At 43.6% G+C, this 24,931-nt stretch overlaps 1 protein-coding gene across 1 annotated transcript in view; it reads left to right on the top strand.

The window, feature by feature from the left end:
* The window catches only part of LOC139541147 (leucine-rich repeat-containing protein 7-like), a 234,853-nt gene that overhangs the window by 39,704 nt on the left and 170,218 nt on the right, over positions 1 to 24,931 (top strand). The window contains exon 2 of the mRNA XM_071345428.1: positions 6,376 to 6,687. The gene's annotated coding sequence lies outside the window, so the exon portion shown is untranslated. The remainder of the gene's footprint in view (positions 1 to 6,375; positions 6,688 to 24,931) is intronic.

The following is a 24,931-nucleotide window of genomic DNA, read 5'->3' as shown; positions in this document are numbered from 1 at the left end:
AGCCCAGTATATCACCGGGGCCAAGCTTCCTGCCATCCAGGACCTCTATACCAGGCGGTGTCAGAGGAAGGCCCTAAAAATTGTCAAAGACTCCAGCCACCCTATTTATAGACTGTTCTCTCTGCTACCTCACGGCAAGCGATACCGGAGCTCCAAGTCTCGGTCCAAGAGGCTCCAAAATAGCTTCTACAGTCGTGGCCAAAAGTTTTGAGAATGACACACATATTAATTTCCACAAAGTTTGCTGCTTCAGTGTCTTTAGATATTTTTGTCAGATGTTACTATGGAATATTGAAGTATAATTACAAGCATTTCATAAGTGTAAAAGGCTTTTATTACAATCACATGAAGTTGGTGCAAAGAGTCAATATTTACAGTGTTGACCCTTCTTTTTCAAGACCTCTGCAATCCGCCCTGGCATGCTGTCAATTAACTTCTGGGCCACATCCTGACTGATGGCAACCCATTCTTGCATAATCAATGCTTGGAGTTTGTCAGAATTTGTGGGTTTTTGTTTGTCCACCCGCCTCTTGAGGATTGACCACAAGTTCTTAATGGAATTAAGGTCTGGGGAGTTTCCTGGCCATGGACCCAAAATATCGATGTTTTGTTCCCCGAGCCACTTAGTTATCACTTTTGCCTTTTGGCAAGGTGCTCCATCATGCTGGAAAAGGCATTGTTCGTCACCAAACTGTTCCTGGATGGTTGGGAGAAGTTGCTCTCGGAGGATGTGTTGGTACCATTCTTTATTCATGGCTGTGTTCTTAGACAAAATTGTGAGTGTGCCCACTCCCTTGGCTGAGAAGCAACCCCACACATGAATGGTCTCAGGATGCTTTACTGTGGCATGACTCACGACTGATGGTAGGGCTCACCTTGTCTTCTCCGGACAAGCTTTTTTCCGGATGCCCCAAACAATCGGAAAGGGGATTCATCAGAGAAAATGACTTTACCCCAGTCCTCAGCAGTCCAATCCCTGTACCTTTTGCAGAATACCAGTCTGTCCCTGATGTTTTTCCTGGAGAGAAGAGGCTTCTTTGCTACCCTTCTTGACACCAGGCCATGCTCCAAAAGTCTTTGCCTCACTGTGCGTGCAAATGCACTCCCACCTGCCTGCTGCCATTCCTGAGCAAGCTCTGTACTGGTGGTGCCCCGATCCCGCAGCTGAATCAACTTTAGGAGACAGTCCTGGTGCTTGCTGGACTTTCTTGGGCGCCCTGAAGCCTTCTTCACAACAATTGAACCGCTCTCCTTGAAGTTCTTGATGATCGGATAAATGGTTGATTTAGGTGCAATCTTACGGGCAGCAATATTCTTGCCTGTGAAGCCCTTTTTGTGCAAAGCAATGAGGACGGCACGTGTTTCCTTGCAGGTAACCACGGTTGACAGAGGAAGAACAATGATTCCAAGCACCACCCTCCTTTTGAAGCTCCCAGTCTGTTATTCGAACTCAATCAGCATGACAGAGTGATCTCCAGCCTTGTCCTCGTCAACACTCACACCTGTGTCAACGAGAGAATCACTGACATGATGTCAGCTGGTCCTTTTGTGGCAGGGCTGAAATGTAGTGGAAATGTTTTTGGGGGATTCAGTTCATTTTCATGGCAAAGAGGGACTTTGCAATTAATTGCAATTCATCTGATCACTCTTCATAACATTCTGGAGTATATGCAAATTGCCATCATACAAACTGAGGCAACAGACTTTGTGAAAATTAATATTTGTGTCATTCTCAAAACTTTTGGCCACGACTGTACACTCAAGCCATAAGACTCCTGAACAGCTAATCAATTGGCTACCCAGACTATTTGCAATTCCCCCATCCCCCCCACAAACTAAATTCTGTAACAGACAGAATGGACTGCATTGTTTAGAAGGAGTGCAAGGGTGAATTGAGTTATTGCACACGAGCAATTCACAGAGTCTGAGTTCTCTAACGTTAATATGCAAATGAATGCTTGAATGCGCCAATAGAATCTCACTAGCTCATACTTGGCTCGGCCCACCTCCTTACTTGTTCTGCCCACTATGATTACTTTGCTCCCATTGGAAATGACAGGCTCTGGTCAATCTGGGGTTAGTTATACAAATATTTGTTATTACTGCACTGTTGGAGCTAGAAACACAAGTATTTCGCTGCACCTACATAACATCTGAAATCTGTGTATGTGAACAATAAACTATTTGATTTGAATTTTCTAGAGGCGCTCACCGTCCGGCTGACTGTGCTCGCATTACTATTGGCAAATGTAGGCCTATGTGCATTGGTTAGAGTCAGTGGAGGAGCAGTGTAGTGCAGTACTCCACACAAGCATTAACCACAAATAAAGCTTACCTACCTTTGAAATCTATAGGTACCTATAGAACATACACCCACATAGAACCTCTCTGATGCTCTTGTATTAGATTTAGTGTTCTCCAGTTTTTGTCAACCTCATTCAGAGAGAGGATATACAGTATGTTGCTTATTTTGGCTCTGTGGCCAGCCTGCTTCTTGCGTCTGAAGTTGTCTTGAGGTCTGAAGTTGTCTTGAGGTCAGGATTCTAACATGATTGAGTTGAGTGGCTGAAGCTACAGTACTACTGTAAGTGAATCTGGTTGCCATCGTGACTGACTTCGTCTGAGAGGGAGGATGAAATTCACTCAGTTGAGTGACACCACCTGACTACTGAGTCACATGTGTTATGTGGGATAGACACAACAGATCCAGACGCTCACTAACTAACTTATGTAAGCCCTTTTAACCATCTATAGGGGGGGTTAGAAATTAGTCAATGTCCATGCATGTGGTTTTGACTGACAAACCTACATAACAAGTTGGTCAAAAAAAGAGAAAGGGAAATTAGTAACATTTGGCTTTAATCTAAAAATGAATATTCAAATATAAGATGGCTGCTCTGCTCTAATTGTCACAAACACTCTGAGGAAAATGCTGCAAATTGTCCTTTATGTTCTGTACTATACCATCTGAGCTATACAATACATTTTGTGATGAAGCTTGCTGTGTCTCCCCCAGCTACTGCCTATACAACCCTAAAACGAATGAGGCACATTAGGTAAAGTGATTGCGTCTGAGCTTGGCGTGTTTAAATGCTGCTCACTGGTGGAACTAAGGGAGAGAGACTTTCTTTCCATTGATCCGCCCGCACGGCTACCCAGCTGTGATTTAACCACTTTCAATCTGTGCATGGCTCCCCCACCGGCAGCCTTATTTCATCAGGTTGCCCCCGTCTGCCATGGGAATCCACTAACACCACTCATTACACTAAAGCTGCCCTGGCCAGTCACAAGGCTGGCAGCAGAGAGGATCTGAAGGGGCACGTCATTGTTTACCTGGACATGCAGTGGTGGTGGAGGTGGGGGTGGGGGTGAATGGTGGGAGGTGACATTTACTCATCAGGGCAGAGTGGTTGGTGTGAGTGGTCATCTTTATGCACACAGTGTTTACCTGGCTGGGGCACAGCTGCAAAGGAGATTACTCATCACTTTACCTACTGTGTGGGTGGGAGAGTTACACATTATATTCAAGGGAAGGGTGAATGTGCTGTTAATACACTGGGGTATTGTTGCTTACCATATTGTATGCTTGCTTTACCAGACTTCTTTGATGCAGCATAGTGAAACTGGGAGAAACCATGACTCCATGGGTGTCATAGAGACCATAGAGAATGTTTTATTCTCTATGTTGGTTAGGTCGGGGTGTGACTATGGTAGGTTATATCTAGGTGATTTATATATCTATGTTGGCCTGGTATGGTTCTTAATCAGAAGCAGCTGTTTATCGTTGTCTCTGATTGGGGATCATACTTAGGCAGCCATTTCCCCATTGTGCTTTGTGGGATCTTGACTATGTATAGTTGCCTGTGAGCACTATTGTAGCTTCACGTTTCGTTTTGCGATTTATAGTTTTTTCTTCAAAATAAAGAATTTGGAAACATACCACGCGGTATCTTGGTCCACTCATTATAACAATCGTGACAATGGGTTAAGATTACATGCTGTCAGGCTAAACTTATCTTCACCTTAGACTGCCCAGCCTACTCTGTAGTCAGCGATGCCCTCTCTGGGCTCATTAATATGGAATATTTAACACTTGCCCACTTTGGAAGCCCATTTTAGAGAACCACACTCCAAAAAGCATCTTGACTGATTATAACTAAAACAATATTTTACAGGATAATTAAATGTGTTGAGAAAGAAAATGGATGTATGCAATATAATTGAAGGAAAATGCCTCTGCGTTTTCACTGATAGGTGATTACCTCTGGGAAAGCATGCAGCAACATTTCTGTTTTAAGGAGAGAAAATACTCTCATTTGCCTCAGGGACTTTCAAACTATGAACAGTTAATATTTATTTTCCTGTCTTTACTTGATTGATTAAGTGTTTGAAAGGGAACCGTATTAGAGGCTGAGAAGAAGATTAACATGACAGCACTTTGTAGTTGAATTCAGTTTTGGGCGTTCTTTCTGAGTCATGCCTGGGGATTGCTTTACATGGTTTATGTGTACTGTACAGTACAAAATGACACGTCATTGTTTTTTAGAAATGCAGGTGTGTATATAGCCCATATTCAGCACACAGGAGCAACAAGGGAAATATAAAATGGAAAATAATTAAATTAAATATTGAATAAGTAAAGTACACATGACTACAGTAAGTACTTTAAGTTAAATTTCCAATCTCGAGCAGAACAATATCTACATGAGAGCTACATGAATACTGTATTAGTCAATGCCATATGCAATAACCACTCAAATGCAATGATTAAACATGAATTCATAATGATCTTTTTTCAATAATTGAGGATTTTCATTGTTTGCATAATGAGGTACTCTTAAGTAACATATCTTTGATGATGATGGCATGTCTGCTGGTGGACCATCCTCTAGTCTAGAAGCTGCTTTAGTATATAAGTTAGAGATCAAGGGTAACCATGATGAGGAATTCATTATCCAAGCCCTAACTGGACAGTCAAGATCATGCCATTGGCTTGCAGTCTAAAGGGAGATCCATGGTATGGCAACCAAACAAATGTGAACAGAAGGGCATAAATCATAAGGTGGAGCTTGGTATTCTCAAGGATAAAGCTTATGAAAATAGACATGTCTCCATCACAACACTGATGCTGCCTGCTGTCACTCACAGCCGAAACTTCTTTCTCTCCTTCAACTCACATTTGGGTTTAATAGCCGCAATTCCATTTCATGCCTATGACTCACTCATCCTCCTTCTGAATCTGAGGGTACTGTATGTTTAGTTCTTCTGTGGCCCCATGGTTTAAGAGCAGGGAAGTGTGATTTAAGTTATTCGCAGTGAGGCTCAGCCCATCCAGCTAACATTACAGTCACAACCACTCCAATGGAAGACTCTGGGTTGAATGATATAAAATCAGCTGCAAAATAAAACACTTAAGAGACTTCTATGATAATAAAACACAGTTGAGTTCACATTGTCCCACAACATTATGTAGACCACATTTACAAATGGAAGTTTTTAAGAAAATAAATGGAGCTCTTGCTTTGTTTTGAGGAGTTATACAGCATTGGTATCTAGGTTGTTCTAATAACTGAGCATCTAAATAGCCTCAATAGTTTAATGAACATGCGTTCCTATGACTCATGCTCACCATGGCTACAGATTTAAATACTCTTCTGCTCTTAGCATTGACACAATATGGACAGTGGGTTGATTTGATTGCCATGACAGGCAATCATGCCATAGAACAGAAATAACTTTCAGTGAATTTACATAAACCTAATCTATCTACATTCTCTGTTTAAGGGGTGATGATGTAAGGTCTGTTTTGTCCTACTCTGGGAGAAAACACAGAGATGTTGAAGTGTATTGATGAGAACATTGAGTGCAGAATTTATACTTGGTTTTGAAACATTTAACTGTGGGCTAAGTCCTTCTATGCAGGGATATATAATAATTACTAAATGCCTTTTTCAAGGGCTTCATTATTTCCCACTTCTTTTCAAGTTGAAAAGCATGCTTTCCTGAAGACATGAATGGTGTGGCCATCGCAGGCAGCAGCATCCTCCTGCTCCTCAGTAAAATAGGGAAATGTTTCACTCACTAAATAAAGCACATTGCCATGAGTGCTGGCAGATTTTTCATGAGGCTTTCAACTAGAGGATATTTTTAATGGCAAGATATATGATGTACTAAACATGCCCTCAATCCATCTCTCTTGTGCCACAGCCCTCCATGATTCTCTTTTCAGAGATAACAATAATACACATTTTAATGTACTGTGTCTGCTGTTGGAAATCTTTTCTCGTATTGAAACAAAACTGAAAAACAGTAGACCACTTGAGCAACCTATGAAGCAGAACTAAAGATATCCTTCCCTTTTCTTCATTTTCTTAGGAATCATTGGTGCTTAAGGAGTAACAAGCATTCATCATCACATTGGGACTGAGAGCAGGAGAGTGGCAGGAGTGCCAACTGTACATAACATGGAGGATGTAACAAGAGACTTCTCCAGAGCCTAGTGCCCTGCAGGATTTGCACGGACAGGGAGGCAAAGATGAGGCAGGACAACAAGAACAAACGCAGGTCAATGCACTGGGCAACTGTGTCCATCCACCACCAGTGAAATCCAGGGGCCTGCTACTAACCCTGGCCAAACCGACTCCAACATAGGCAACACAAACCCAAGGCCGTCCCCTGTCTGCCCTGGTAAGTAATAAAATAGAAATTTGAAACGCTTATGATCAACAATTTTATAATGAGCTTCAGAAACTGTTTTGGGGGTTCATTTTGCAGTGATGTAGTCCCCCAGTGCTGTAGACTTACTGGCCCTGTTGCTACGCCTGGGTGACTCTTCTGATGTCATCGGAGTGCAGCTGGATCCTCTATTTGATTGATGAACAAGGTCTAGTAAAAGGGTGAATGAACTGATGTAATGGACTCACTGAGGTGTACTACAGCCTGGATATGGGTCCAATAATACAATTGTTTAACTTCTGGCCTCCCTCCAGGGAGAGGTTGACCACAGCTGGATATAGTGCAGTGATAATGATCTATGGAGACATGCAGGGGAGGAAGGCCTTTCTGAATATGGCAGATTGGGAGGAAGGCCTTTCTGAATATGGCAGATTGGAATGTTGACTCACTCATTCTGCCAAAAAGCTGTAACATTAAATGTCTGTAATTCCAATGTCATTAAAAATATATATATTTGCTAGTCTTAAATGCCATCTTTATGGCCAAAAGCCAAATACACATCGCTGTGCTGCTTTGTTGGGTTGGTGAAAGAGAAGAGTCGAGTCATTAGGAGAAGAGAGTTAGTGGTGCCACTGGACAGTACAATCATGTGCTTCTTCACGCTCCAAGTGTTAAGAACAGGAGCAAATAGAACATGTGCTTCTTCACGCTCCAACTGTTAAGAACAGGAGCAAATAGAACTTGTGTTTGCTGTAGCCAGATCAAATTATTTTTAACCAATCATTGCTGCAGAATATCAAATGTTGTCCTGTATTCCATTTGTATTTGTTGTATCTTTGAGCTGTGTCCACAAAGTGTTGATCTTGATATGTGAGATAAATAATGAGCAGGGGTCTTATGAGACAGATCAAATCAAGGGTCCTGATATGTGAGATATATAATCAACAGTAGTAATGCATTGCGATTATATGCCCATTCCACTAAAGTGCAGTAGAATGATGACAGCAGTGAATAGTGAATGTGCTCCACTTTGGAGAGCGAAGCCGAGAGGTGTCTTGCGGAGTGTCTCAGGAACACTTCTGGCTCTCAGCCATTTGACCAGATGTTCTCATTAGCACCTTCTTCTAACCTCTTAGGGAGGGAGGAGGGCGGCACATTTAGAGTGTCCTCTCGCTCAGCTGCCATTAAAGTATAAGAACCTAGATTCAGCCCTGTATTTTTACCATTAGAATACAGGGCCATTCAATATAGTCTACACAGAGTTTATGAACTGAATAACAATCCTCAATGAATAACCCTAACCACATTATCAGGATAGGGCTGTACAGTATATTGACTCTGTTCATTTGTTTGATGATTTAATTATTACCTGACATATCATTAGTGTTTGATGAGGTGGGTAATAAACATGACACTACTAATGGAATGTCATGAACATAGGGCTTTAATTTGCTTAATCATGTGATGAGGATTGAGTAATGATTGGGTTTATGGTGCATAAAGGAGGTCAGCTCCTCTCTCTATGTTATTGGGTGAGCCACCGTTCTTTCTGGTGCACTGTATTTATCTTACCAATCAGTTCCCATGGAGATAGCATCAGAGCCTAACAATTGTCAATCATCTTCAGGGCGGGCTTGCACTGTCTTTGTGAGCCTCCTCTACTGTGTGAAAGAGAGATGGAGAGAGATGGAAAGAGAACAAGGACACATAATAATATTTGGATGCCATACGTTACGGTAGTGGACAAGACCCAGTATTATGGATGCAGGCATGTTCAACTTGAATCACCCGTGGGATTTCATCCCTGGCTGAATTTGATTTGAAGGAGAGCCACGGTTCTGATTGGAAAGCCTTATAGATGTTTAAGGTCACTTCACCAGTTCTACCAGCGTAATCAGGAGATGAACTGCTATTTCCCATCCCTGAAAAGAGAAATGGCTCTGAGGTGACTTCCTGGCCCCAAGCCGACCTTTCCCGAAGAGGAGCGATTATCGTCTGTTCCTGAAGTGCTATAATTCTCTATGTTTTACAATCCAGAACCCCTTCACTACATACGTCCTGTTGTTGGAGTAATAGGGGGTCTAAAAGCTTTGACTTTTACCTTGCCTTTATTCCCATATCTGTTGTGATAGTCACATCCCATCATGACCCTGGCTAGCGTTACGCTGTTGATCTGGATTCATCTTTCAAAGTGCTTTCTTGTTTTCCTTAGGAACTCCCACATAGTCATGGACAAGTGTGGATTTGGCTCAGTGGAGAAAGGGACAGAGCCCCAGGGAATGTTATGCTTTACACAGCCCTGTAGTGCTATGATGGTCAGCATAGTCAACCAGCCGTGAATATTATGACATTTGAATAATGCCAGTCAAGGTTAATTTCCATGCCCATGTCTAAAGCTCCTTCTTCTTTAAAAAAATATTTTCATACTTCAAAGCTGACATTAGGAAAAAGCCTCTATCGCTCATGTTAAACCTCAAAGAGTGTAGTTGATACATTATTTATGTTGTATCAAATACATATGCAATGCATACAACATGATCAGCGGCAATTTTAGCATGTAAATCTTGGTGGGGCAAAAATAAATAAAAAATGTGGGAAGCCACTACACAACAGTAAACAATACATTAATTGCATTATAACGGTGACAAACGGTGCCCACAAACTGTAAGGGCCTACATAAATCTGTCCCAACAGCAGAGTCCCAACAGCAGTCCCAACACCTTACCACTGCTACACCTGGCTATCAGCGGAGCCTTGTCTGGCAGCGAAAGTTCATTCAGCCTCATTTACTGCCTTTAAAAAAACGGCTGACTTGCTTAAATAAATGTGGTTTCTACTGACAATTGAGATGTACAAACTATGGCATAAGGGGGATGACAAGCCGATAAGAGGCAATCCGTAATTTCAAGTAAGACATTAATGAGTGAGCTAGGACGGACGTAGTCAATATAACTATTTGTTCAGCACTTTTGAAATGTACAGGGACAGAATTCAGAACATGAGCCGATAATAAAAGGGACAATGAAAGCTCTTACAATATTCAATGATTACATTTCTCAGAAACAGGTTATAGGCTACATGTGCACCACCAAGTCAGAACAGTAGGCAAAATTAAGGGGTGAAAATAAACCAAATTATTAGGGTGAGGCACATCGACTACTAACAGCTTACTACACAACATACACTTAGTATTACTTTCTTAGCTACAGTATACATATCTCCCTGGCATATTAAATCATTTAGGCAGCAGCATACAAGACATTTTTGGACTCACCTTTTTGTGCTGTGTTCATTTGAACAGGAAGGTGGCGCAGTGGTCCTTTGTAGGCAAATGTTGTCATCAAACTTTGTCATTCAAGTCTGGCATTCTCTGGATTTATGGTGCTTTCAAGACATTTGGGAACGCTGGAAAAAAAGGTTGAATCTAGAAAGAGGTTTGAGTTCCTGATTTACAATTCCCGAGTTGGATGAAAGTTCAAAACTTATTTTCCCAGAGTTCCCAATTGTCTTGAACTCACTAAAGTCAGATGTTGTAGTTCTGAGATAAGTTGTTTTGAGCGCGGCACAAATCATGCTTCAATGACAGCATGGCCAGTGATGAATGTTTATAATTTTTAACTAGGAAAAGAGACCCTTAATTTTAGACTTGGGACCCCACAGCCACTCCACTGAATAGCAGGCTAATGATTTCCTTGCAATGCTTGCAGTTAGCCACTGATTCCTTCCAAACCATTCATTGTTGAATTTGCGATTTCCAACTTGTTGTGTAATGTTTATGTCCAATGGCCGATGAGCACTGATACGTTTTATCTATATTTCTCTTAATTATTTCTCTTCATATGACAAGGATTAAAAATGATTTGCCAGTAGATTGTCGACTTGATTCATGATGATGACTGCTAGCTAAGATTTTGAAAGTATGATGTTGACATGTAACTCGATGGCAGTACCCAAGGAGGCTTGAATTTTCGAGCTCTACCCTTTCGAGCTCTACCCTTAGACTTGGCGATGACATAGTGTCCCCATGAGTGACAGAACACTGAGCCAATCACGGCGCAACGCTCCATATTTTCTGCTGGCTTGCCCACCACCACAGAAAGTACTGAGCTAGGCTGAAACACCTGCATTTTGGACCTCCCTTACTCAAGAAACATGTTTGTACGCGCTTTATTAACTCAATTATATATATATGTTTTGTAACATTATTTGCAAACTGATATGTGACATGTATTAATGCCAAAATAACATGCAAAACAAGCAAGCCCCCCCCTCCCCAAAATATATTTTTTGTTTTTTGGGGCAAAAAATAGCCCCACCTGCCCTGAATAACGGGTCGCCACTGAACATGATACACTATAAACTAACATCTTCAAATACTGGAATATACCGGTACATGTGACTTGGGACATGGTTTTAAGTAATTTAATCATTGTGAAAATCAATAAAAGATGTCTCTGTGGTACACAATCATGAGATCAATATTTCACAAGATGTTCTTATTCCCTCTAAATTGCCGTGTTGAATCATCACTTCTGCCCCATGCAGCTCCTCCATACAACAACAACCATAGGTCTCGGAACAGTGATGAGAACACGGGGATTGATGTGACTTCCCATTTACAATTTCAGCCCAACGAGAGAAAAATTATGAGCATTAACCTTACGTGTCGAATGATCTACAATACACTTTCAAAATGGTGGAATTGGTGCCTCTAGGGCATTTCAAATGGTTGTTAGGGGACATTTTTCCTGAAGAATGTGTCTGTTTTATATGATTGTTTCGTTGTTTATAATAATGTGTATTTTATTGTTTATATGAATGTGTAGTTTATTGTATTTTGATGTGTATTGTGGTGCTATACAGGCCTCATCTGGAAAAGAGACCTTGGTCTCAGCATTGACTCCCTGTCGAATTAAAGGTTAAATAAAAACTATGTCATGTGGCCAGGCAGAAAGGATGTTTGGCAGGGCCCGTAATGCTGCCTGCCGTTGAGTCATGTTAATAGGAACAGCCCTAGCAGATCTTCCCCAACGGTCTCCTATGTAGATCAGTGGGACTGGTCTCCATAGCAACAGTGGCAGATGGAACATAGCTACACCTCAGCAGAGATAGAGAGCAGAGAGTGGCTGGGGTCCTCTTGGAGCGAGGGGATGTGCTCACTGCTACTGCTGCTTTCTGTACCTCTTCTCTACCACCACCCACACTGGAAGCAGGCAAGCCACTCTCACTGTAACACAGAGAACAGGGACACTATTTTATTCATCTTTCTCTTCACTCTTTATGTGAATTTGAGGAGATAGATACTGCACTCCGAGCACAGTCGTGTTTCTTGCTAAGGTGTTGGGTGGAGGTTATGTTTGTGTTTAAGATTAAGGAAGCTGACAGCTACCATACGGTACTTTACGCTCTAGGACAACAAAACAAGTGGACAATAATCCATTCTAAATTCTTAAAGCCATGCACTGGACCGGCATCTGGATTGGTCTTCAGCCGGTGGTGATACATTTAGATTGTAGTAAGGTTGATACACTCACCAGATAAACTGGGTCATCATGGCAGTAATCTGTTTCTTGCCTGTTCATTTACAGGCCAATAACCCTCTGTGCTTTGGTATGATGAGACCTTGAGACCTGAGCAACACTGCAACAGAGAGTGTCCTCTCCAGGCTCATAGAAGCCCACTATGGGAGCTGACTGACTGTGTATCTATGGAGACTCAGTGATGCTGAACGTCCAGGACTGGACACTGTAACTTCATGTCAGAACCCTGCCTAGGCATGCCACTCAAACCCTGGCATGAGCTGATACACGGGCAGGCACAGGCAGCCTCAGCCCATTCTGAAAAGTTCTCAGTAGAGCTAGCTGTGGGTCTCCATGGACGTGTTTTGGACTACATGAGATTTTCCTAGCATATGACATATAAAACATTTTATACTGAACATAATCTTTTACTGAGAATTGACATGTAGGAAATTAAACAAGTTATAGTGAAATGAGTAATAGAATGGAGGAAGCTTAACTCATGCCTCTTCACTGAAAGGTGTTATTGTGTGTGACCTTAAAGAGCCTTTTTATGTCTCTATTTGGTTTGGTCAGGGTGTGATTTGGGGTGGGCATTCTAAGTTTTGTTTTCTATGATTTTGTGTTTCTATGATTTGGCCGGGTATGGTTCTCAATCAGGGACAGCTGTCTATCGTTGTCTCTGATTGGGAACCATACTTAGGTAGTCCTTTTTCCCTCCTTTCGTTGTGGGTAGTTGTCTTTGTTTGTGGCACTATAGCACTTCAGCTTCACGGTCGGTTTTGTATGGTTTATTGTTTTTGTTGGCGTCATTCTAAAATAAAAGTAATGTACGCTGACGACGCTGCACCTTGGTCCGCTTCTTCCAGCATCGGCCATGACATTGTGACCCCGATTGAAGCAGTTGGACTGGGCTTTCTATCTCACCATCCTCTCGTTGTCTTGACATCTCCACTGGCTGTGTGCCAGACCTGTCTGTGTGGCAGTGCTGAAGCTGGCACAGCCTGTGATGTACAGTACCACTGACACCTTTTCCCTATCAGAGCTCTGCCACTCAGGCCTGGTTTAATTATGCCAGCATGGCATGCTCTGACGCAGACTGTGCCTGTTACTGTGCTGCTTCCAAGCACCATTTCTGTGGTCCCGCATGGCTCAGTTGGTAGAGGATGGTGTTTGCAACACCAGGGTTGTGGGTTCAATTACCATGGGGGAACAGTATGAAAAACAACAAAAATGTATGCACTCATTACTGTATGTTTCTCTGGATAAAGTGTCTGCTAAATAACTAAAATGCAATTTCCAGTATAATGTATACTAAGAGTAACCAATTAATCAAGTATCTTTTTGAAAACATTTCTAATGTGTATATGTCCTCCAGACAGTGCTAATACATGGTAATCATTGAAGCTTAGCATGGTGGAGCTCTGTGTTTTTGGTTAAAGAGATGACATGCGATGCGTTTGGCAGCTGTGTAGCCTGGTACCCTTTAAACCAGGCCTGGGCAACTCTAGTCCTCGGGGGCCTGATTGGTGTCACACGTTTGGCCCAGCCCCAACTAACAAACCTGACTCCAATAATCAACTAATCATGATCTTCAGTTAAAAATGAAATTATTTTAAATCAGGTGTGTTTGCTAGGGATGGGGGAAAAGTGTGACACTAATCAGGCCCCTGAGGACTGGAGTTGCCCAGGCCTGCTCTAATCTATGTGATGTTCTTGAGGCTGCATGGCTTCCTGCTGTATGGCAGCCCCCACATTCTGTCTGTCATAGGCTGGCTGAGTTATAGTATCAGGCTCTGGGGGCAGACACACACAACCCATCCCTGAAGAAAATGACAGAAATACTCTGCATACACAAACAGACATGACAAACAAGAGGGCTATGAAATGTATTTAGGGGCACAGGCAAGCGGATTCGGGTATTAGCGCGAGAGCTTCCAGTTTAGAATCCAGTGCTTAATGTAATCACACCACTGCTCACACTCTGCTGGTTAATGACATGGAGCTAAAACAACATAGTTCTTATAACCTTGGCACATTTTGACTGGATGTTCTATTCTACCATTGTGATTCCTTTCTTCCCAGAGCCACTCTCCGTTTTTTTAATGTATATTTCATGAAATTCTTCCATGTTATCCACAGCTTGCTATCTTTGCATGATGTTTGTTAGGCCTTTGCAGGCCACCGGATAGCTCTCTGCACTCCTCTGTAATGTACTGTGTCTGCAGATGGCATAATGAAGTAACGTTCCTCCAGCACAAGTGTCACTTCTCTGGGTAGCGTTCATAAACACTGCACTCAATAGCCTCTGCTCAATGTCTGATGACCTTGCTGCTGCTGCTCAGCCAAATGCTGTTTTATTCCCTGGGAAAGAGGAGACAAAGCAGAATAAACTAAATATAACTGCCCGTTCCAATATAAATATTTAATATGATACGCATATGGAGCCTAAAAGATGATAAATGTTGCATCTGAATGGGATGAATCATGCCTTATCATTAAACAATAGCATCAGACCAATAAGAGTGGGTCTCATCGGAATACTCCAGAGATGGATCTTGGAATACTTAAAGGGTTTGCTTGCCAAAAGGAATTGTTATGCCAGACAGACAATGAGATTAATTAGAAGACTGTCTTAAACAACAGAGATTAGTGAAGACACAGGCCTCGCTAATATATTTCCACGTATACACAACCGTTCAGCCTTATGCGCCCTGTAACAGCTGCAGGAGGATATGAGGAGGAGCACCACAGCATAACATGTTCTATCCAGATTTAAAACCCACTGGTTGAGAATTTTGTACACCCTCACCTATTACTCACAAGGCGTCAGGGAGACACAAGGAAACGGTGCTGTTAATGTTTCAGCTTTTAGTGAGTATCTTCCCACTTAACCCCCTAGCTCCCTGCTTCATTCCCCTCCCTTAATAAATCAATCTCCTACTCTAACTTGTGTAGACCAAGAGGAACCCTTTAAACCATATAAACCGTGTTGATTCTCTGTGTCATTATTTGTCTTAGCTGGAGCATCCTGCCAGGCCTAGCTCCTAATCCATCTGTCCTCCACTTCCTCTTCAGGTATTTGATCTGTCTCCACCCGGGCTAGCTACAGGATGGGGTTTCCATAGCAACAGAGAGCCCATAGGGAAGCCAAGTGGTGAGGATGTGCAAGGCTGAGATTTCTCCAGTGCAGATGTAGAATTGATGTGCAGTATGGGGAAGAACAATCCCCATTGAGAAATGAAGCAGATTAAGATTAAAAAGAGGTTTGTTTTGTTGATTTAGCATCATATTATACAAACACAGCAATAAGAACCCCTGTATGTGCTCATTATTTAACTCCAAATCTCCTTTAAACACTGTCACCTATTTGTGGTAATTTATTTAAAGATTTATGGTAGGAAACACAGCAGGGTGTATTCAATAATTCCTATACATGTTTTCCTATAGTAGTCTTGCTTTGTTTTCTATATTTTCAAAATACAAATCAAATCAAAGTTTATTTGTCACGTGTGCCGAATACAACAGGTGTAGACCTTACAGTGAAATGCTTACTTACAGGCTCTAACCAATAGTGCAAAAAAGGTATTCGATGAACAATAGGTAAGTAAAGAAATAAAACAACAGTAAAAAGACAGGCTATATACAGTAGCGAGGCTATAAAAGTAGCGAGGCTACATACAGACACCGGTTAGTCAGGCTGATTGAGGTAGTATGTACATGTAGATATGGTTAAAGTGACTATGCATATATGATGAACAGAGAGTAGCAGTAGCGTAAAAGAGGGGGGCACCACTTTTCCATACAGCTGGACATATGATCAGAACCCATTTTCCTCAGATACACTCTGAGTGTGTCAAATGCTGCTGGTGGCATGTAGAGTAGGCGACATTGACGTGGTGAAAAATGTCTTTGACTTCTATGGAACCAGTGAGGAATTTATACGCTTAACCGGGGCTGCAGCACCCACACATATATATCACTTATACATGCCCCCGACAATGTGGTCGATTCCAGTCCCATCGTTTTCCCTGCATGTAATCTTCATGTGCAGGGAGGGGACTCCGTGGGAGGTTGTTTAAGGTTGGAGGAGCCAATGTTCAGGGATCAATGAGTGATAGATGGCTGAGAGACCTCAGTGTCCTGTGATTACAGTGTCCAGCTAGGCCACTTCACTGCTCTATACCACTGGCCCTGTCCCTGTCCTTGCCTGCTCAGAGTACGCATTACGATACATGTTCATCTGCTTTCCAGACCACTAGGCCCCTTGACGAAAGGCCCAATTCAAGTTTTGGGTCTAAGGCACTCATTATGCTAGAGAAGGCTGCCATTGCACACAATCTGAGTGTGTGTGTGTTTAGTTGTGTAAGCTCTTTTTGGAGTTTTAATGATTTGTTAGTGGATTTGTGCTCACGCTGGCATTATTTCTCGTTTTATTTTCTTAGGAAGCTCTCTTTGGCATTCATTTGTTCTTCTAGTTTAAAATGATCCACTAATCCAATGGAAAGGGAAAGAGATGTAGCATAGTCCTGTGACTCACAAGCTATTATTCCTCTTTTCCAGGGATTTCACCTATCCCTTCTACACCTTTACCTTTAAACAGGTCAACATTCACAAGGCCGCAGTGCCAGACGGATTACCAGGACGTGTACTGCGAGCATGCGCTCCCTGTCTCAGTCTGTAATACCAACATGTTTCAAGCAGACCACCGTAGTCCCTGTGCTCAATAACACTAAGGTAACCTGCCAAAATGACTACCGACCCGTAGCACTCACGTCTGTAGCCATGAAGTGCTTTGAAACGCTGGTCATGGCTCACATCAACGCCATTATCCCAGAAACCCTAGACCCACTCCAATTTGCATACCGCCCCAACAGATCCACAGATGACACAATCTCTATTGCACTCCACACTGCCCTTTCACACCTGGACTAAAGGAACACCTATGTGAGAATGCAATTCATTGACTACAGCTCAGCGTTCAACACCATAGTAAACTATGGACCCTGGGACTAAACACCTCCCTCTGCAACTGCATCCTGGACTTCCTGACCCCAGGTGGTAAGGGTAGGTAACAACACATCCGCCACGCTGATCCTCAACACAGGGGCCCCTCAGGTGTTCCGTGCTCAGTCCCCTCCTGTACTCCCTGTTCACTCATGACTGCACCGCCAGGCACGACTCCAACACCATCATTAAGTTTGCAGATGACACAACAGTGGTAGGCCTGATCACCGACAACAATGAGACAGCCTATAGGGAGGAGGTCAGAGTCCTGACCGTGTGGTGCAAGGACAACAAACTCTCCCTCAACGTGGTCAAGACAAAGGAGATGATTGTGGACTACAGGAAAAGGAGGACCTAGCACGCCCCCCCATTATCTGTCACGCCCTGGCCTTAGTTATCTTTGTTCTCTTTATTATTTTGGTTAGGTCAGGGTGTGACGAGGGTGGTTTGTGTGTTTTTGTCTCGTCTAGGGTGTTTGTACTGTCTAGGTTTTTTTTGTAGAGTTATGGGGTTGTGTTCATTATAGGTGTTTATGTAAGTCTATGGTTGCCTAGATTGGTTCTCAATTAGAGGCAGGTGTTTATCGTTGTCTCTGATTGGGAACCATATTTAGGCAGCCATGTTCTTTGGGTATTTTGTGGGTGATTGTTTCCTGTGTCAGTGTTTGTGCCACACGGGACTGTTTCGGTTTGTTCACGTTTATTGTTTTTGTGTTCATGTTCAGTTTTCTATATTAAAACATGGACACCTACCACGCTGCGTATTGGTCTGATCCTTGCTACACCTCTTCAGAGGAAGAAGAGGAAGACAGGCGTGACAGAATCACCCACCACAAAAGGACCAAGCAGCGTGGTAACGAGCAGCAGCAGCAGCAGCAGCAGCAGCAGCAGCAGCAGCAGCGAACACAGGATTCATGGACTTGGGAGGAGATTCTGGACGGCAAGGGACCCTGGACTCAGCCAGGGGAATATCGCCGTCCCAGGGCAGAGTTGGAGGCAGCGAAGGCAGAGAGGCGCTGGTATGAGGAGGCAGCACGGCGACGCGGTTGGAAGCCCGAGAGTCAGCCCCAAAATGTATTGGGAGGGGGGGGGCTAAAGGGGAGTGTGGCTAAGCCAGGTAGGAGACCTGAGCCAACTCCCCGTGCTTACCGTGGAGTGAGAGGGCGTCGTACTGGTCAGGCACCGTGTTATGCGGTGGAGCGCACGGTGTCCCCAGTACGCGTGCTTAGCCCGGTGCGATACATTCCAGCTCCTCGTGTCGGCCGGGCTAGGTTGGGCATCGAGCCAGGTGCCATGAAGCCGGCTCAACGCATCTGGTCTCCAGTGCGTCTCCTCGGGCCGGCGTACATGGCACCAGCCTTACGCATGGTGTCCCCGGTTCGCCAGTACAGCCCACTGCGGGCTATTCCACCTCGCCGCACTGGCAGGGCTACGGGGAGCATTCAACCAGGTAAGGTTGGGCAGGCTCGGTGCTCAAGAGCTCCTGTACTCCTTCACGGTCCGGTATATCCGGTGCCACCTCCTCGCCCCAGCCCAGTACCACCAGTGCCAACACCACGCACCAGGCTTCCAGTGCGTCTCCAGAGCCCTGTTCCTCCTCCACGCACTCGCCCTGTGGTGCGTGTCTCCAGCCCGGTACCACCAGTTCCGGCACCACGCACCAAGCCTCCTGTGCGTCTCCAGAGTCCTGTACGTCCTGTTGCTGCTCCCCGCACTAGCCTTGAGGTGCGTGTCCTTAGCCCGGTACCACTAGTTCCGGCACCACGCACCAGGCCTACTGTGCGCCTCAGCCGGCCAGAGTCTGCCGTCTGCCCAGCGCTGCCCGTCTGCCCAGCGCCGTCTGAGCTGCCCGTCTGCCCAGCGCCGACTGAGCTGTCCGTCTGCCCAGCGCCGTCTGAGTCGCCCGTCTGTCCTGAGCCGTCAAAGCCGCCCGTCAGTCAGGAGCCGCTAGAGCCGTCCGTCAGTCAGGAGCCGCCAGAGACGCCCGCCAGTCAGGAGCTGCCAGAGCCGCCCGCCAGTCAGGAGCGGCCAGAGCCGTCAGTCAGCCAGGACCTGCCAGAGCCGCCAGCCATTCAGGAGCTGCCAGAGCCGTCAGCCAGCCAGGAGCTGCCAGAGCCGTCAGCCAGCCAGGACCTGCCAGAGCCGCCAGTCAGCCAGGACCTGCCAGAGCCATCAGTCAGCCAGGACCTGCCAGATCCGTCAGTCAGCCAGGACTTGCCAGAGTCGTCAGTCAGCCAGGAGCTGCCAGAGCTGCCTGTCACGCCGGCGATACCGGAATTGCTCCTCAGTCCGGAGCTGCCCCTCAGTCCAGTGGGGCCTTTAATTAGGATCTTAGACCCTAGGTCGGAGGCGAGGGTCGTCCCTCTGAAGAGGCCCTTGAAGAGGGCAATGACCATGGTAGAGTGGGGTCTACGTCCCGCACCCGAGCCGCCGCCATGAATGAGGCCCACCCGAACCCTCCCCTTTAGATTAGGTTTTTGCGGCCGGAGTCCGCACCTTTGTGAGGGAGTACTGTCACGCCCTGGCCTTAGTTATCTTTGTTCTCTTTATTATTTTGGTTAGGTCAGGGTGTGACGAGGGTGGTTTGTGTGTTTTTGTCTCGTCTAGGGTGTTTGTACTGTCTAGGGTTTTTTTGTAGAGTTATGGGGTTGTGTTCATTATAGGTGTTTATGTAAGTCTATTGTTGCCTAGATTGGTTCTCAATTAGAGGCAGGTGTTTATCGTTGTCTCTGATTGGGAACCATATTTAGGCAGCCATGTTCTTTGGGTATTTTGTGGGTGATTGTTTCCTGTGTCAGTGTTTGTGCCACACGGGACTGTTTCGGTTTGTTCACGTTTATTGTTTTTGTGTTCATGTTCAGTTTTCTATATTAAAACATGGACACCTACCACGCTGCGTATTGGTCTGATCCTTGCTATACGTCTTCAGATGAAGAAGAGAAAGACAGCCGTGACATTATCATTGATAGGGCTGCAGTTGAGCAGGTTGAGAGCTTCAAGTTCCTTGGCGTCTACATCACCAACAAACTAACATGGTCCAAGCAGACCAAGACAGTCATGAAGAGGGCACGACAAAACCTATTCCCCCGCAGGAGACTGAAAAGATTTGGCATGGGTCCTCAGATCCTCAAAAGGTTTTACAGCTACACCATCGAGAGCATCCTGACTGGTTGCATCACTGCCTGGGTATGGCAACTGCTCGGCCTCCGGCCGCAAGGCACTACAGAGTGTAGTGCGTACATCACCGGGGCCAAGCTTCCTGGCATCCAGGATCTCTATTCTAGGCGGTGTCAGAGGAAGGCCCTAAAAATTGTCAAAGACTCCAGCCACCCTAGTCATAGACTGTTCTCTCTGCTACCGCATGGCAAGTGGTACCGGAGCGCCAAGTCTAGGTCCAAGAGGCTTCTAAACAGCTTCTACACCCAAGCCATAAGACTCCTGAACATTCAATCAAATGGCTTCTCCCCCCCCCCTCTACGCTGCTGCTACTATCTGTTATTATCTATGCATAGTCACTTTAATAACTCTACCTACATGTACATATTACCTCAATTACCTCGACACCGGTGCCCCCGCACATTGACTCTGTACTGGTACCCCCTGTATATAGCCTCGCTATTGTTATTTTACGGCTGCTCTTTAATTATTTGTCACTTTTATCTCTTTTTTTTAATGATATTTTCTTAAAACTGCATTTTTGGTTAAGGGATTGTAAATAAGCATTTCACTGTAAGGTTGTATTCGGCGCATGTGACAAATAAAATTTGATTTGATAACAATACAGCTACATACATAACAGTGGCGGTCAGTGCCGTTTAAAAGGGAGGACAATTAATTTTTTATGAGCATGACCTTATTTCTATTACAGCATATTGGATGACTGTCATTCATATTCCATTCACCCAGTTTAATGTAACATCAACTGGTTTATGCTACGACATGATACTCACATTTTCCATTTACCCATCTTGAGGTTGCTACAACCTAGCCTATGAATGAAAGTTTACAATGTAGGTGCACACAGGTCGAGAGAACGATTTGACAGACAGTGACACATTCAATACCGCCTTGCACACTCTTGCCTTCATCTAGCTGATCTAGGGTGTAATCATTAGTCCAACAGTTGCAAACGTGCATTTCTATTTGACAAATTCAGGTATATTTATCCCTGTTTTGTTCCATTTGCTTCTGTTTAAGAAACGTTTTTCGACAGAATCGGCAGAATGAATACACCCCTGATCACACGCAAACAGTTCACTTTCATAGCCACATATCAACAGCTTGTTGTATTCCTTCTCGCATCTAAGCCCTCTTCTCCTCTCACCTTTCCCTTCACTTGTGGACTTCAATGCACAACACATCAGCTGTCTGTGACCAGGCAAAAAACCTTTCCAAGCCAAACCTTCATATCATAACCGCTACTCAACCTCTACATCGTTGTTACCATATTAGCTAAAGTAACGTCATAGTCAACATAGCTAATAGAAGTAATGCGTTAGTAAACCTGCTACAACCATGCAGTACAGTGTACATCCAGTAAGAAATGTAGCTGTTACACCGGCGGGCCCCGGTGGCAATACATTAGTAAAACCAAAAGCTTACCTTTACTTGGAAGAGTTCCAGTGTTGGATAGTCACAGCCAGCTAGCTAACATAGCATCTATCTGTTTAAGCTGGGTGCTTCAGTAGGCTAAACTAGTTAGCTGCATTTGCTAGCTAAGTAAGTGAAAGTGAAAGTGAAAAAAAATTATGAAATATAGCTGTCTCTCTCTCTCTTGCTCCTCCATTTTTGAAGAAATGAATTTGTTCAAAGCTGAGCCAACTACTCACCACATTTTATGCACTGCAGTTCTAGCTAGCTGTGGCTTATACTTTCAGTACTAGATTCATCCTCTGACCCTTTGATTGGGTGGACAACATGTCAGTTCATGCTGCAAGAGCTCTGATTGGTTGGAGGATGTCCTCCGGAAGTTGTCATAATTACTATGGTAAGGGGTTAGAACCATGAGCCTCCTAAATTTTGTATTGAAGTCAATGTAGCAAGAGGAGGATGGAAGCTAGCTGTCCTTCGGCTACACCATGGTGCTACCCTACAGAGTGCTGTTGAAGCTAATGTAGATCTTCATTGCAAAACAGTGTGTTTTCATCAATTATTTGGTGACGTGAATATATTTTGTATAGCTTTATCTAAAAAGGATAACTTTTTTAATGTTTCATTATTTTTATTTCTATGGCACTTTCTGGGGAGGATGGTCCTCCACTTTCTCCTCTGAGGAGCCTCCACTGATACATACAGGATATATTGAAGCCACCTGGTAATGATTTTACTCTGTGATATATTGTTGTATGGTTTTATTAATGAGGTGGAAATGTGTCACCTTAATGACTTGTTTTGTTTGATGCCGGTAAACATTTTATGCATGAGAGAAGAAGCTCTGTGTTGTGTTCATCAGTGAAGGAAATGTGCGCCCCAGAATGATATAAACCCCATATTGATAACATTGATTTGCAAGGGCGGACTTCCTGAAGTTGTGGTATAAAATGATCATAATTAATGAGGGTATTAAAGTATCAGAGCCTGATTCTCAGCCTTTGTATTAATGGTCCTTGGGAGGGTTTCTGTACTGATCATTGACAACACTGCACCAATGTTAATTAGATGAGGTTTGGAGAGCCAGGCTGGGCTGCTGCAGCCATAGTGAACTAAGAAGACACAAATTGACTTCCCCTTCCCAAAGGTGAGGGGCTGAAATGCTGATGAAAGGGCCTGTGGAAAATAATCTAATTCATTTATTCATATCCAAGCAGAAGTGCTGACACTCGGGTTCAATGTTGGAGAAAGTTTTGGACTTCTGAGAGAGGGGGGAGGTAAGAGGGGGAGTGGGAGATTATTTGTGTATGTTTAGCCATAGTAGGTCCATTTTCATATTTGATTAAGTATGTATTCCTTGTCTTATCCTTCCTCCCCATCATAAGCAGAAAATGCAACTCAGTTTCATGGGGTTTCATTAGTCTAAGCAAGCGCTGCAGGAAGTGGGAAATGAAACCCCATTTATTTTACCTGTTTTTTTGTTTTTTTTGAGTAGCCTAGATTTAATTTTAGAGCTATAATTGTAAGTGACAGCTATATTTTATTGAATAGCATAGGGATCTTTGTCTTAATGTTTACCTTTGTGCTAAAACTACAGGCAGCCTCAGGCAAAATTGCTTTGAGATGATATGGCAATTCTGGTGGGATTACTCTCACAGATTGAAAATTACAAAAGCGATCTGTTCTTTTTAAAGTTACTCTCCAGTGTTTCCAGATTTCTATGAAATATGACCTATAATTATTTACAATATGAGTGAAATACATGTAGTTTTCCTTCCATAAAATTGTAATTAAGTATGTTAAAAAGCAGTTTTCTGTGTTGGAATGGTGTGGGCATACCCCAACAACAGAATGGTCAAAGGTCAAATAGGGGGTGCTTATATTTGTCCTGTTTCACTGTATGTGCAAGTGGGTAACCTGTACGAGTGTGAGGTGTATATGGAAATGGAAATGTGTGGCCATATACCGGTCAAAAATATTAATGGGAGTAAACCACTGATTGGCCAGATCATTCTCCTCAGGAGGATGACATCATCCTCCATTAGGAAATAGCAAGCATTTTTGAAACAACTGTTTGAGGTGGGGTTTTTTAAGTGTTTTTTCTACAATTTATGCTTTGGCCACAAATACGAGTATAGAATGAGTCAACAACATTATTTATGTATGTGTTAACAGAGTATGAGCTTTTAAATGTGAGATTTTTACTGGATAGTTACTTTAATGCTCTCTAAAGCCTGGGGTAGCTGTCAGGATGGAGGAAATGAATGCAAAGATATTGCCTAGTTCGGATTCATTCAGAGTATCCAGTCCCAGTGCAATATCATACTGTAGGTTTACTAGTTGTAGGTGGGAAAACGGTCACCAGAGACTAGAAACATGTTCAAATCTATTAGCTGTATAACTAAAATGATGAATGTGTTCAACTTAATGTACTGTCTGTTTATTTAAGGACTGTGTGCATGCTTATGTTAACAATTAGATAACAGTGTCATTTGTGAAAAGTCAAACGGGACTGTTTGTAGGCTGTTCCCTTTGAGGAAAGAATCAATGAAAATGTACTACTAACACTGTTAACACAAACTCTTATCTGTCTCTCCTCTCTGTCTGTCCAACCCAGTGAATACCTACTTTACGGTACACTGTCAACTCTCATAGCTGTCCCTCTGTTAGATACAGCCAGAGGATGATTTTCATAATCCCGTGAGAATGATGAGCTAGTTTACTGACCTTCAGAGTGTCACTCATTATCCATAATCAATACGGATAATGACAAATACACAGAATGCCATTAGGATGAAAATAAATATTAATATAAACAAAGTCTATGTTCTGGTTTAATGTTCTGTGATATGCTATGTGAGTGTGGTTGCTGCATAGGGATATTACATGATAATTAAGCTATCAAACAAGTGACATAACTGCTGTGTGAACCCTTTGTAATAAGATGCACTCCATGGCCTTGTCTCCGAAGCCAAACCCCCCGTCATCACAGGCAGACATTCCCAGGTGGAACCCCAGCGTGCACTACGATCGGAGAGGGTCTGTTTCAACGCTGCTTCAGAAGTGTCCGATTCAATTAGGCAGTCTGACAGCGAGTGCAGCACGACTGGAGAGACCCTCTTTGTGGGGACTAGGAAAGCT

The sequence above is a fragment of the Salvelinus alpinus genome, chromosome 16 (assembly GCF_045679555.1).
Source record: "Salvelinus alpinus chromosome 16, SLU_Salpinus.1, whole genome shotgun sequence".
NCBI classification, from domain to species: domain Eukaryota; kingdom Metazoa; phylum Chordata; class Actinopteri; order Salmoniformes; family Salmonidae; genus Salvelinus; species Salvelinus alpinus.
Note: the sequence above shows the minus strand (reverse complement) of the source record. Positions and strands in the feature narration are given on the sequence as shown.